Below are 15,612 nucleotides of genomic sequence, written 5' to 3'. Positions count from 1 at the left end.
AAGAACCAAGAAGCAGCCTGGAACTCACTACATCTGCTTTTTACCATTTGTATATTAGCCATCTTCAAATTGCCTCAGCCTAAGCCTCCCACTCATAACCCTTTTAGCTGTTGAGAGTTAGGAGCAGCTGGTGCTGGGAATGCTTAAAATAATCAATAATTCCTTCAGGGTAGATAGCTTCTTCCTCCAAACATATCAGCATGATTAACAGTGGAAAAACACCCCAAAGCAACACATATGCTGCGTTTTTTGGTTGTTGTTTTTTTTTTTAAAGGTAGCTAATAAATAGTATTGCCTTCCTGCTGCTCATGAGCAAGGCTGAGAGGCCAGACACAGGTGAAGCCCTTGTTTTTCTAACTCAACAACCTCAGCCTTGTGCATTGCTGAGTTTGCTCTTGGGTTCCAGCCCAACACTCAGCTTTCTCACTTCACTGATACATACAGTTGGTACCTTTTTTTCATTTCAAAGCTGAGGGGAAGCATGCCCAGCTTTTTGCCCAGCTTTTTTTTTTTTTCTTTTGTGATCTTCCTCACCAGCATGCTTGTAAAGCCCTGACAAGCAGTATTCCCTGAGCTGTTGTCAAACATCTCCATTATCTCACACCATTTCCAGCTGTGCCTAAGGGATCTCACACATAGCTGGGTGAGGCCATCAGTCTGAGGGCTGCTGTCCTGAGAGGACCAGTGGGGTAGTGTCTGTCTAGACCACAACTGTCCTTTCGGTTGAGGGGAGCTCAGTCCTTGCTTTTGTGGGTGTTTTTTGTGAGGTAAAGGCACATTCTGTTTTCTTTCTTAAGAAAAGCCTCTTCCCATTGGTGGTTTTGTGAAGAGAGGAAGAGATTTTTGAGAAGGTTTGGCTTTGGCACTTTGTGGAAGAGTAGCCACCATCATTTTACAATGACCAGGTGTGGCAGTGTGTGAGCTCCTGGCTGGCCCTGCTGCAAAGAAGGGAGCCTAAAGCAGCGCCCAGTCACTGCAAGAACCAAAAGTTACTGCAGTTTACTTCTTGGCCTTCAAAAAAGATGTAAATGTTTCTTTTCCCTTCCCAGGGAGGAAAACCTCCACCAACAGTCTCTGGAAATAGTGCTGGCAATTTGTTATTCACAGGTGCTCTTGCTTCTTCTGAGAGCATGGGGAAAATGCTGTGAGCCTCAGTGAATGAATGCCTGCAGCTGATGGCCCCAGCCTGGATCTCACCCTGCTGCAGGACCAAGCCAGCAAATGGATGTGCTGTGAGTTAGGAGCCACTTCCAGGGAGAGAAGCTGGCACCCAGTGATAACAGTAAGTTGAGGATATAGGATATTGATGATGCAATGAGGTCTTTTAGTCCCTTTTAATTTTATTTAAGGAGTGTTACAGATTATATTTGAATGACATTATTTTAGAGCCATGGTTTTTTTCCCTTCTTTACAACATAAAATGAGGGATTGAGAGTTCTAGGATGGCTTAAAGATTTCTTGATTTGTTTTTATTTTTTATAAAACTGGAAATCTAAAAAAAAACATGCAGTCTGTGTTTTGCAATCAGCTGTCTTGAGTTAATGACTGTCCTGGTTTTGGTTGAGATAGAGTTATTTTTTCTTAGCACAGCACTGTGTTTTGATTCAGCATGAGAATAATGTTGATAAGACACTGAAAGCTTTTGTTTTTTGCTAAGTTGTGTTCATCCTAAGTCAAGGACCATTTTTTGTGTCTTATGTGGTGCCAGTGAGGAGACACACAAAAAGAAAACTGGGAAGGAACATTGCTGGGACCAGTGACCCAAACTGGTCAAAGGGATGTTTTCATACCCTAAAACATCATGGCCCAGTATATAAACTGGGGGAGTTACCTGGAAGGAGAGTGGATCTGGCTTTGGGGATGGAGTCTGGCATCAGTCAGTGGGTGTGAGCAATTGCATGGTGCATCACTTGTTTGGTTTGGTTTTGTTATAATTATTACTATATTTTTTTAATAAAAAAAATAGTTATTTAACTCTTCCTATATCAACCTACAAGTTCTACTGTTGATTGTCCTCCCCACTGCACTGGGGAGGGTGCTGAGTGAGTGGCTGTTGTGGTGCTTATTGCAGCTGCAGGACAGTGACAATAGGCCATTCTTGTTGTGAGGGCTCACATTTTGGGTGGAAGTGCTAGGTGTGATAAAAACTCTAAGAATAACTTCTACACCGAAGAAGAATTCTACCAAATTAGTTTTGCTTTTTGGATAAATGAACTCTTCAGGGATGGTCAACTGATGTTCAGCTCTTAGCACTCTGACTAACAGGAATGTAATGCTTCCATTATTTTTCATGTTGCCATCACAGTTCTAAGTGCTGGTAAAAGCTGAATTTTGAACGAAAAGGAAAAAAGGTTCCTAATTAAACATAAAAATAAATTAGTACTGATGCTGTTACCTTCTTATCAATTAGCAAAAGAGAGAGAAAATTATAGTAAATTCTGGTATTCCAAATTTTTCTTATTAACATTCTCTTGCCTGCCAGAGTTCCACCCGCCAGCATGGTGCCAGCAGCCGGGCAGGTGCGTCACACAGTGAGGAGCTGGGAATGAATCACAGCACTTGCTTTGCCAGGGAGTTTTCAGAATAGCAAAACCCGAGTGGGAACAGCGCTAAGCGACCGAACTTTGAATGCTTCAAATTAAAACGAACAGAGGCTGTTTAGGACTAGGACAGAAATAGGAGCAAATAAAAGCAAGATTCTGCAGGAAAGGCTCTGGGTGCGTGAAGCACCTGAGAGCAATTGCAAAGAGAGAAGCTGATGGGCGGGGTGGCCGGGTGGGGCGGCCCGGGCTGGGGCTGTGCCGCTCCCTGGCACGGAGAGCCCCCGGCCCTCCCGGGCTGTCCCGGCCCCGAGCGGCGGCTCGGCCTGCGGCCTCCTCCCCGCTGCCCCTGCGGCCTCCTCCCCGCTGCCCCTGCGGCCTCCCGGCCCGGAGAACAGGTAACAGTCTCAGTAAGAACCTGTGGTGTTAATTTTCTCTCTCGTTTCTCTTTTGTGAGTAGTTTCTGTTTGTTTGAACGCAATCCATGCAGTAATTACGGCTCTGTTCTCTGAAAGTGTTTTATTTGCTTAGTGCCTAGTATGTGAAGATCTTAGCAGAGATCCAGCCATTTTAATAGATGCTGATATAATACAGTCCTCCCTGTGTTTTTCTCCTGCAGCAACCACAATTATAACTTCTCATATAGTTCCTGAAAGTCAGCTAAACCTCCCTCCCCTTCTCACCCTCACCCCTGAAGTGCAAAGTTTCAAAGCAAACAGAAAAAGAGCCACCAGTTAAATAAATGTTCTGGTGAGGCTGTTGTGTGGGGCCAGGTGTCACTGGGATTTTTTCTTTTACCGCCATGTGAAGTGCTGAACAGATCTTGAGAGTGAATTTAAAGCCTCTGACCAAGTGGTCTGTCTTACACATCCACGCACCTTCCCCATATCAGTTTGCAATGCTTGAAATCTCTTCTTGGGACAGGCACAAACACTCTGCACAACCACCATTAAACAGGAACACTGATGCCCTGGTGTCAAGTGCTTTTTAGGAGGATATTTTGTACTGCTCACTCCATTCAACCATGTGGTCTATGGAAAATGGATATTTTTCAATTCACAGTGGTCACTGAGCTTCTTTAGCTTTGAGGAAAATGTGTGTAGACTTCACTCAGGTCATTTTCAGGTGGAAATAATTTGGCTTGGCAATTGTGTCTGAAGGATAATGCACAAGATGTCCTTAGCAAGCGATTCCTTTAAATTACAAGTACATGGAAGACATTAATCTATTTTTTTCCATCTCATGGCTTCTTATTCTTTTCCCAGTGTGGCTACAAAAAGATTCTGTCAAAATGGAAGATAGTCTGACCCAGATACTCTTAATGATCAGCATGATATCCTAATTTAAACTGGCAATATTGCAGGGTGCAATTACTGTGAAACAGCAAATATTGAATTTGTATTGATGCTTACGATGCCTTTTGGACTAGTTTTTGGTTCCTGGCATGTTGGGAAAGTTTACTGTGCAATATAACTTATATGATATTCACATGCCTATTGGTAACCTTGTTATGGGTCATACTGACAGTTTACTACTGGGGTGTCTTCTTTTTTCTTTTTCTGGAGTTCTTATGGAATTTGTGCTGCTATATTGCTTCTCTCAAGTGTCTGAGATAAAAATCTTGCAATTTGTGGATTATTTGAAATATGTTGGTTATGTCTAAGGGTTTAATGACATTTCTGAAAGATTAAACCAATGGCCTATAGGCCTAAATGTGGTAATCAGAAATTTTTACCTCCACTGGCAAGATATTTTTAAAATGCTGAAAGCCAGAGGAACATACATTGAAAATGTGTAGCTGTCACTATAGGCTGGGACAGAGAAGACAGAGAAAAATGGGCTGTCTAGGGCAGTACTGAAGTAGGACCATGGGTCACAAAAAGTTATCTGCCAAGTGGTGCTTCCACCAGAATGAGCAACTGGAGTATATCATGTTAGAAATCCTAAACATACATTTCTTGAGTTTGAGGAGTTTATTTTTTTAGGGAAATTGTTCCATGATTTTCTTTTTTTTCTTTTTGATTAATCTGAAAAGAAATTTGAAGGCAATAGCCGCATCTCTAACCTCTGGTGGATGAATACAGATGGTAAGCAGAACAAAAGGAGCTCAGCGAGCTGGCTGTGGCCCCCTGTGCCACCACTGGCTGATCCCCAGCTGTGGCAAAGCTCCCGCCTTGGCTCAGCCCGCTGAGCTGCTTAACATGCCTGCCTCCCAAGCCATCACAGCCCGGGAGCTGCAAACCTTCCCTCATCCGGTTTGCTTCGGCTGGAACAGCCAGGGAGAGCTCCCACAAGGGGCGGAGTCAAGAGATGCAAATGAGACGTTTTGCTATAAGCCTTGAGGGGAGTTAGGGCGGAGGGCTTAAACCATTGCTGGTTAGAGACAAATGAATAGAGATGAGGTGGTGTCAGTAGTCACGCAGGACCCTGAAAGTCACCCTGAAAACTGGCTGTTTCTGTTACCTCTTGGATGGGGTCACACGGAGAATGGGATTTCATTGCAGCTGACACAGACAAATGTGTCTCCATTGCCTGGTTTAGTTGTTTTCAGGGGAAACAGCCAGTTGTGTGAGTGATCCTTGCCTGGGTACAGCTAAAGAGCAAAGGGGTTCAGCTTTGCGTGAGAAGCAAGCAGAATGGGTCACTAAGGCTTCTTTTTTTTAAATTTTTTTCAAGAAAAAAAAAACACTTCATTTACAAGAACATATCTGAAGGTCTCTGGTGTTTATATCTCCTCCATAGACCTGTAATTTATCCTCAGTTAATATAACAACAAAGTTAATAAAATAACCTCTGTTTTGATTCTCTGAATGGTTCACCATCCCTCTTTGTGGCTGTTTTGTTCAAAAATAAAGGAGGGGAGGGGGGAAGTGAGCATATTGTAGGTACAAAGGGAGAAGATAAAAGCATCAGCCTGTTTCTGTACCTCCTATGTAATATTGCCATAGTAACGAGGAGCTGACTGTGGCTGTTCATCACTGAAAGCTGAGGTAAAGCAGACACTTTTCTTATTCAAAGGAATATTAGTAAAATACAGATTTTTTAAGGTGTCAATAAAGAATTAGGAAAAAATGATCTGCCTTACATAGCACACTCTGAAAGCTAATAATAAAGTGCCACTTGGAAAGAAGACAGGGCAATTAAGGCATTTAGCAAACATCTATAATGCTGTAAATCAGAGCCTTTTATCTTCCACACAAAGCCATGCTGAGGTGTGATGTGCAGTCACAGATGATATATTTTGACATGAAATGTGCATGAGATGAGCAGCTCTCCTCTCTTCTGCCTCATACATTTCTGGCATGGCAGCTGGCTGTGGCCATTGCCAAATATTTGTACTGCAGCATTGACTGGCCATGCTCTAATCCAGATTAAAGCGGGTAAAGTGATTTATGTATTTAGAACTGTGTGATGTCTCCTAGATCCTGGTACTATTTTTTAACCATTAAGCCAGTTCAAGAGAGAATTAAATTCTGTTCCAGGTGTGTGCATCAAAAATACCTCTATTTTTGAAATTCCAGTGAAAAGAGGAATAGTTCAATTGCTCTTGGGAAAAATTTGTGAATGATAAAAATGTGCAGTGATTTCGGTGCACAATTGCTAACATAACTTACTGTTACTACTGCAGCTTCTCTGTGCTTTACAGCAAGAATTTGACATTTAAGTTGTTGCAGTTTTGTGTCCAATATCAGCCTTTTTTCCCCTAAGTCTTCTGTATTTGATCAAATGATAGCTTTAACAGGATGTTTTACCCTGCACACACTCTCAAAGGGTCTTATTAAATTGAAAGTTTCAGGTTCTGGTTTTCTTTTCTGAAGGCTTTTTCAGTCTGAAGCACGTTTAAAATGAGGGCTTGAAGCATAGAGCAGAGCTTTGCTAGCAGCCACAACTGCCTTCTGGGGTCAGGAGGTCAGAAGGGGCTGCAGGAACAGATTTTCCTACACTACCAGTGTTCCCTGTCAGCCTCTCATGCCTCTTGTCAGGGTTACAACAAGGACAAGAGCTCAAGGCAACAGCTCGGGGCAAAGTGATCTGTGCTCAGATGCCTGGGAAAATGATACAGATTGAGGTCAGAGCCAGGCTTGAAGGGATGGAAACACTCAGCCAGGGGGAGCAATAGCTGGAGGCTGTCACTGCAGGAGCTTGCAGAAGAGGAGACTGGGCTGAGAATGCTGGCAAATCCCTGTGAAATGCCAAAGAAAATGGATCTCCCAACTCTTCCCATGATGGACTCAGGTAGCAGGTGACAAACTGGCTCCACAGACAGAGCCACTTTATTCACTCAGCTCTGTGCTGGCAGGAGGAAGGCTGGCATTCACTATTTCCTCTTTGGAAAAAGCACATGGGAATGTCACACACACCTGCACACCGTGGCTGTGAGGCCATTCACACTGAACTTAAGTATGAACTAGTTCATCCACCCCCCCTTATTTATATGCTCATACAGCCTTTTTAAAAGTGATTTCAACATCACTTACTGCTCAGGGTTTGCTCTTCCTTGTGCAGCCTGGTTGCATTTCTAGAAGTTTGTTTTGCTGTGCTGTGATGGGTTTTATGACAGCTCCCTGCCGTGGAAAATGCCAGAACCTGCCTAATTATGCAGCCTGTTGGGCTGCACATTGACATGTTCTGGTTGATGTTGCCTGGTAAAAGGCTGGCAAACCTGAGCTTTCACCTCCTGAGCATACTAATGGGGTCTTTCTTGTGTTTCATCTGCCAGGGAGCCTGTGTGTGGGAAGGGAGCAAATAGAGATCATGTAACTTGGTCTCTTTCCACAGTTTGAACAATTTGCCTGAATGGTGTTTTTATTGCTTGGCCATGGGTAGTAAACACGGTTTTGTTTTCTGTGAAACTCTGTCCTATCTGACTTGTGGAGTTCCAGTTTCAAAAACAGTTCTTAGGGTTTCAAGGGCAGCTTTGTGTGTGCGAGAAACAGTGTGCTCATGAAGGAGGTAGGAAACAAGGATTTGGAAGAGGGAGAATTTCTTTGTGGATTACTGTTTCTTGACAGACTACTGTAGTTAAAAGAAAAAGCTGATAGCTTTAGGAATAAATAAAGTGCAGGATTCTTCTTTATCAGGTTCATGTCCTCATCTTAGGGAAGAATTATTGCATCGTGGGCATCCTCTTTGCATTGTCTAGTAAGCTCAGAAGAGAAGTTTAAATTCTCCCTCATTGTCATCAACAGCCTGGTTATGTTGCTCTCCAGGAAGGTGAGGGGATGTGGGTGTGAGCTCCTTCATGCAGAGGCTGTGAGGGCAGTGACCACCACTAGCATGCTACACAAAGTTTGCCACTTGGTAAGAGAGTTTTCACCCTCTGAGAGATGACAGTGAAATGTTTCTGCTTATAAAAGAACCTAGCTCTTATAGATAGGAACAAATTAATAGCTAATTCACTACAAAAATGTTGAATGCAGCATCTGAGTGCAAATTTGAGAAACAATTTTCTTGAGTACTTCTCTGCTATTTTAGGGCTTTTTAAATTATTTCCTCCCCACCTCTGCAGCCAGGGTATGAAAAAAGTCAGGGTTCCTGTGAGAGGGCAGATCTTCAGCCCTTAAGCCCCAGGCTCTGTTGGATTTTGGTGTCTGGCTTGGACTTGTGAATGCTGTTCTGTGAGCTGAATACCTCAGCAGGATGGGGCAGTGCCAAGTGATGCCTCACTGCAGCTACATCCCTCTCCTGACTGCTGTGGATTCAGGTTCTTGTCTTAGTTCATATGTGTTGTGATGCAGGTGCTTTTGCACAACAAAAACCTTCTTGTGTGGGGGAAAAGGATAAAGGGGTGAGGTTGGGACTATAACGTGTGCTCTCTGTGGGCTTTTTAAAAATTCTTTAGATAAAGTAGACACTGCATAACCTTACAGAAGGATGAAGCAATGTTGACACAAGGAAGTGTGGGTTCAACACAGTGTCTCATGTACAGCCAACAATTAATCCAACATGGCTGGTTGAGACCATTAGCAGACAAACAGGCAGATTTAACTTGGATTTAGTATAATATCTGGAGTGACTTCTCAGCAGTTCTGTTCACTTGGAGTGAGATTTGGGTCACACATAAAGGAACACGGGTATACCAGCATGGATCCTTGTGGGTCCCTTCCAACTCCGCAAATTCTGTGATTCTGTGATATGTCTTTGATTATCTTCTGCTGAATACTTTTTCTGCTTTTCTTTGTGTACATGCCAGGATGCCGCACACTGTAACTCACGCTTGTGTGAGGTCAGCCTTGTATTACTCATGTTCTTTCCTCTTCTTTCAACAACCACCTGCTGATTTATTCCTCGCCTTTCTCAAGGCTGAATTACCCTTGACAGGTGATGCAGGAGGGATGGAAACGCGTGGTACAAGATATACTGCATACAAAGTCTTAAGCTGTGTAAGTGGACAGTTGCATGAGCTTAAATGGAGTCTTAGAGCGTCTTGTATCAGAAAGTTTTCCCATGCTAGTTTAATTACTTCTTTGTTTCTTCCTGCACTTTTGCTGTGCTATCTTCAAGCCCATTTGAGGCTGGATCAGAAATAAACTTCATATCTGTGTTGGTAGGGAAGAGGTGAACAGCCACTGACCCACAACAATGCCTCGTGACCTTGGCTTATTTATCTTTATTTCTCTGTCTGTTCTGTGTGTTCACTGTAGCCAGAGCTGTGAGCTCAGCTCCAGAGAGCTCACTGAATTCTCTCAGAGTGATGCTGCTGGGAGTGGTGCTGCTCTCTGAGGAAAAAGGTAAATGGGATGTCACCAGGGAGCTGCTGCAAGATGGAGAGGGGGAGGGGGAGATAGAAAAATAAGGTTGATGTGAAGAGGAGTAGACAGGAGCTTAGGGACATGGCACAACAACAAAATACCTCAGTCTGTGGCATGGTTCCATTTCTCTCTTATAAATCTTGCAGTGCAGACACAATTCTCAGTAGCATCATCTTGCCTCTAGAGAACAGGAGCACCTGCACCATCTGTCAGCCTGGTCCTCTCTGAAGCAGGAGATCCCTGTGCTGTTTGCTGGTACCTTGGCTGTACATTCATCTCAAACCACTGCACAATCAGTGCTTTTCCCCTGACTGCTGCTTTTGACAGAACTGTAAAGGTTTGATTCACTTCTCAGGATCCTTCAAAGGCTGGATTTGAAAATGAGAGGAGAACTGGCATGGCTGGAATGACTGCTGCTGAATGCAAGTTTCTCTCTTTAGCCCTCTCACTTACAAAGCACTGTCAGTGCCATAAGGCAGTATTGCTGTGGCTCTTTGCCCCAGGCAGTGCTGCTGCCTCAGACTTGCAGGGTGAGGGCTGTGAGGTGTGACAAGGCTGCCTTCCACTCTTCTCCACACTGTGAGTGCCTGCAGGCCTTTCTGCAGGGTGGGAACCACCAGGATTATGTGTGCTTGCTCCTGTCCTTGGTAGCAAAGGATTACCTGCAATGAAAGTGAGATTCTTCCCACTGTGAGCAATGTGCCTCCTGAGCAGTGCTTTGCTGTTTTACCAGAGAGATGGATTTTGCAAATAAGCTGGAGGAGGAAGTAGTGGCACTTTATGCTTATGTTTTTGTGTTTTGTTTTTTGTTGTTTTCCTTTAACAAACTGAGCTTCTTTTTATATGTCAGTCATTTTTATTGTGCTGTCGTTTTGTTTGTTGTCACATCTGCCTCATTTTGCTGCTTATTAGACACACATTAGATATTCAAAATCAATCACTGGCATTCTTGAGATTTCATAGCAACAAATTGTACTACAGAGAGAGAAAGAGGGAGAAGCAATGTCGTGCAGGAATAATGTCAGTAATGCCAGGTATTTCTGTGAGATGGCAACTATTTTCTTTGTAGTTGTCAGTCTCCTGCAAACAAGAAAGGTGTGCTTAGACTTCATCTCAAACAGCACTTGGTAGGGGTGAGTGAATGTGCATGCTAACTGTTCTGTGCTGCCTCTTGACCTCTGGGGAGGGAGCTTGTGCCACCTCAGAAGCCTTGCCACAAGCTTCTATGATTTGGACTGAGAGGATGCTTTCTGTATGGTCTGTTTCTTGGAATGGCACTTGGAAACTTGGTGAGCCCAGAAAGGTATCAGGCTTAGTCAGGACTGGTTGCTGAGCAGTTTATAGTTAGAATAAACGAAAAAAACCCCAACGTGCCACAGATAGAATATGCTAAATAACATAAGATTTTTCTGTATCTGGTATATGAATACTTTAGTTCCTCAAGCCAGATCTGAGGTCACAGATCAGTGAAGGACAAAGAGCTGATCTGTTATATGCCCCTGCTTGCCTGGAATACTTGCTATTTCCTAAAGCTTAGAGAGGCTCTGACAGATACCCTCTTCTCTCAGGTAGTACAGCTCTTCTAGAGAAGTCTAAAATTGTCTAAAATTAGTGAGACATAAATGAAACATTTTTAAAGACTCTGTGGAGTTTTTTTGGTTTTTTTTGTTTGGGGTTTTTTTGGTCCATACTGATAAGAATTGTTTTGATTCTTTGATGTCCTATTAAAATCCTGTGTGTTTTTAAATGTGTGACAGACACTCAACAAATTGACATAGTTTACTCGTTTGTATCAAAACTCTGAGCAAGTCCTGAAACCTGTGAGCCACCTGAGCTGTTGTTCTGCCACAGGCCATCCCTCCAGACCTCCAGCTGCTGTCCATGACCTGCAGCTCATGAGTCACAGCTGCCTACCTGGTATGGATGTCCCTGACACCCTAATTGCATCACACATGAAACAAGAAACCTTGCATTTCAGCAGATTTATAGGTTGTTTATGGCATCTTTGTGGTTTGCTGATGCAGCCTGTGGCATTTTGGCCATCCAATTCTGTTCTGTGCAGCAGAAGATTGTGTCTGCTGAGTGTTAAGTCATCAGTAAGAATGCACAGCTTCCACTCCAGTTTACTGGAGATGTCTGAGAACCAGATGCATGTTCTTGGTATTTAGGTATGTGTAGTGTGGATAGGTGTGTTATGGCCAGCTATATTCTAGCTTCATTAGTGGTTTGAATTATATGTTGGCAAAGACAACCCAAAGGTATCCATTGCCACAATTGCACAGCTTCTCCTTCTGGCACCAATTTATCTTAGTACAGAATAACCACAGAAGGTGACTATCAAAGATGGCAAACAGAGAGGATAAATGTCAAATCAGCATTCAGTGAGGAAGATGAAGAAAATGTGATGAAACAAACCCTAATGGATCAGGTAATGCCAGTATGAAAGGCTACCTGGTAACAGCACTGAATTTCAGGACTTCTGATCAAGTAACAAGGAAATCATTCAGTTGCCCAAGGGCTGATACTCCCTTTGTAGTGCCCAGGTGCCAAGACAGTTTCTATATTGGAGCACCTTGGTTTAACTGGTAAGAGAATGGAATCTGACATCGGTTGTGGTTACTCTTACCAGCATCTTTAATTAATTTATTTTTATTCTTTGTTTATGTCTGTGTCGGCAAGAGCAAAAATTGATTATATAGCCTAAAATGCTGAAGGCAGTCTTCAAAAAAACCTCCCATATACTAAGGGAAATGATTTTTTTAGATGTGGTGTTTTGCTGTTTCTGTGCTGCAGTGCCCATTGTTTTCATCAGCTAGCAGGGGAGAGTCTGCAGAGCAAGGCTGGAAAGGAATTCCTTGGTCATTTTCAATATAGAGTATTCCCTTGTGCATCACATGAGTCCACCCTGGTTAACCTAGACATTAGGGGGGTGGTATGGATGATATTCAACAGTATTTATTTGCATGATGGCATATGAAAATACATGCCATGTCAGAAGACTCTTTTCAAAAAAGCTTTTGTTGTGACTGTTGTGAGATACTCTCAATGTTTTCTTACAGCTCTAGTGTTTACTCCATCAGGGTGCAGTTTGACACAGCTGGGTCCCAGCTCATGCCTTGCTGATAACTGAAAGAGATTTGTTTTAACTTGAGGAACCATCTTGGCCCTTGCAGGACAGTGCATGCAGCAGTGGGACAGCTGTAGTTCTCTAGTGCCAGAGACTGTGCTTGTACACAGCTGAAAGGACACCTTGTATTCCAACTCGTTAGCAGGGCCTGTCGAGATAGACAAGGGATAATGGTTGCAAACTGGAGGAGGGTCAATTTAGGTTAGATATAGAAGGATTTTTTTTTACAAAGAGGGTCGTGAAACACTGGAACATGTTGCCCAGAGAAATTGTGGATGTCCCATCCCTGGGCACACTCCAGGTCAGGCTGGACAGAGCTCTGAGCAATCTGGGCTGGTTGAAGATGTCCCTCCTTGCAGTGGGGTTGGATGAAGGGACCTTTAAAGGTCTCGCCCGACCCGGACCGTTCTATGATTCCACAATCCCGCCGCTAGTTTGAATGCACTTTTCTTTCAGCAAGCCGGCTCCTGTGGCTTTTCTTTTCCTCCTTTCACCGTGTTTCTGACCATACCTCGCTGTCTGGCACATCTGCAGCCGAAACCTCTTCTCTGCGCCGTAAGGCAGCTGCTGGTCCCGGCTCCGGGAGGCCCGGGCAGCGCATGGAAACGAGCATCTCCCAAAGGCGCTCCCTGCACGGACTGCGCTGCCCAGGGACACTCGGGTCAACGATGCCATCTACCGGGGCTCTGCCGGAGCTGCCGCCTCCCTCCTGCAGCTGGAAAATGCTCCTGTCTGCAGCTGGAAAATGCTCCTGTCTGCAGCTGGAAAATGCTCCTGTCTGCAGCTGGAAAATGCTCTGGAAAATGCCGCCTCCTGCAGCTGGAGTGCTCCCTCCTGCAGCTGGGAATGCTCCCTTCTGGGGCTCCTGGTCTGCGCAGAATGAACGGTGCGTGCTGTGCCAGCAGCCGAGCGGCACGAGCCTCCCGCCAAGGCTGTTTTAAGACGAGTTTAGAGAAAAGAGGTTTCCAGAAACTGGGGAAGGAAAAGGATTCTTGGACTAAATCTTCTGTTGCCTTCTCCTTTCCCCAGGAAAAAAGCCACCACTGCTATGGACATTTGCTTCAAGCAGATACTACTGGCCTGTGCTTTACAATAATTGTATTCTGTACGAGGTGGTTTTGCTCTTATTCATTCCTCTGTGCCTAAATGTTCCCTAAATGTCTCAATGTCCAATTTAGCCAACCCATACTTGCATCAAATAGAAGTGTTAGTATGTTAGTGCTCCTAAGAGGTCCATAGCACTGTGAGGAAGGTTAAGCATCATCTCCTTTGTTGCATTAATTAATTTCCTTTAACTATATAATGCAGGTAAGTTTCTCAGGTGTATATCAAAGACTAGACTGTCTTAACACAAGTAGGTGAAATGGCATTTCAAAAGACTTATTATTTAAATAGTTTCAACTTGCTAAACAGCTTGAGTTCCTTCCGCTTTTCCTTTTATTTTCCATCTATCCAGGATGGATATATATGTGTGTGTGTGTATAAGATGAAAAATACACTTTTTAACAAAAAGAAATCTGCCAAGTGTAAATTAGTTAGTGAGACTTCTCCTTTCTCCCATCCCCTCAAGTGCAAGCTTAAAATACAAAAGAATCTCTACAGGCACAGAAATGCTATTTATACTCCCAGGAGCTGCTGAATAGGGAAGTTCAAAAGCAGATAAATCAGATCTCAATGTCTGATTTTAGCATCAAACAAAATCTTGAACAGCAAAAGAAGAAAAAGGTGTGAAGTTGAAGAGCAGGAGAATATTGGGAAGAAGGGGTAACCAATATTTATTTATTATGAAATTCTTTGAGTTACAAGCAGAATTTTTTTCAGAAAGGTTTTGTGTTTTCACTGAGAGCTTCCTTGGTACAGGAAAGGATTTTCTTTCCCTGGTTCAGCTAAAATAGACCACTTGGTACTGTGGGCTATTATTAAGGTGCAACTTCAGCATAGATGCATTATTACTATTATAATACATTAATTGTTTCAACAATTCATTCATTATAATAGTAACTCACAGGTTTGAAAGAGGAAAATAATGACTGTACAAAAATCACAATAAAAGCAAAATAAATCAGGTGTAAGGAAGACTATTTGTAATATAACTACAAGAGTAATTATTTTTTTCCAATGATAGGTGCAAAGAAACCTGAGATATTAAAACCACTTTTCTAGTTATACAATTACTGAAAAAAAACCCTAGTAAGAAGTGTGATTTGTTCTGTTTTCTTGCTTTACTTTGGTTTAGGGAGAAATTCTGAAATAAATCATATAAATAAAATAAGATCTTTTAGTTACAGACAGAATTAAATTGCTGTCCCCAGAAACTGCAGACAACCCAGCCAATCTCCAGTTTTTATAGCTTGCAATTCACCAAATGCCAGTTGTGGAAATCTCCTTCCTGTCTGTCACTCAGGTTGCTAAGAGTGACATCCCTTTATGGACTCTTACCCTTTGCAGTTGCTATTCTTTTTTTTTTTTTTTTTTTTTTTTTCCCTCAGAAGAGGTGAAAGCTTCCAAAACCTTCATGGCTGAAGTATGCCATATTTTCAGGAAGGAATAATTCTGCCTGGAGTGAAATAACACATTTATTTTGGTGACTTGCCAATCCCCAAAATCCCTGTGGGTATCAATATCTAAATGTTAGAGGATTTTGTAGAGGTTTTGTAGGTTTGGTCTGTCAGCTTGGCTGTACAACAGCTTTGCTACATGGTTAGAATTCTCCATATTTGAATCAAAGTTTTTGCTCCTGGTGCTGTTATTTTGTTTAGCTATGGATTTCCACATGCTGTCTTGGTATGTTACTGCCCAGCCTGCCATTCTGTTTTTACACAATGTTGCTAAGCTGGCTCTCTGACAGGGATACAGTCAGAGCTGTGGGCTGAATTCTGTTCCTTTACTGCTAACTAGTCTGCAGAAAGAAAGAGCTCTCATCCTCTCCTCTCTCTCGTGTGCTCTGGCTTCTGTCAGCCCGAGGATTTTGTGATGAGGTGCCCTGTTGCTCCTTAGCAAAGCTTTCCCTGGGGTACCCTCACTTTTTATTTATTCCTCTAGCAGGATCAGTGAAGACATGAATGTGTTGGTCTCTGGAACAGATGCCACAAATCAGTCTAGCACTTCTTTCTAATTTTAATGGAGATGAGCTACTTGTTGTAATTTCTTGAATCTCTCATTTAGGATGTAGAGAGACCATAAATCTTAAAGC

General features: G+C 43.0%; 1 long non-coding RNA gene across 1 annotated transcript in view; it reads left to right on the top strand.

Annotated features, from left to right (window-relative positions):
- The first annotated feature begins 975 nt into the window (after positions 1-975).
- LOC118685564 (uncharacterized) overlaps positions 976-15,612 on the top strand; it is a 30,368-nt gene continuing 15,731 nt past the window's right edge. Inside the window, exon 1 of the long non-coding RNA XR_004979991.2 lies at positions 976-1,282. This is a non-coding gene — a long non-coding RNA (uncharacterized LOC118685564). The remainder of the gene's footprint in view (positions 1,283-15,612) is intronic.

The sequence above is a fragment of the Molothrus ater genome, chromosome 3 (assembly GCF_012460135.2).
Source record: "Molothrus ater isolate BHLD 08-10-18 breed brown headed cowbird chromosome 3, BPBGC_Mater_1.1, whole genome shotgun sequence".
NCBI classification, from domain to species: Eukaryota; Metazoa; Chordata; class Aves; order Passeriformes; family Icteridae; genus Molothrus; species Molothrus ater.
Note: the sequence above shows the minus strand (reverse complement) of the source record. Positions and strands in the feature narration are given on the sequence as shown.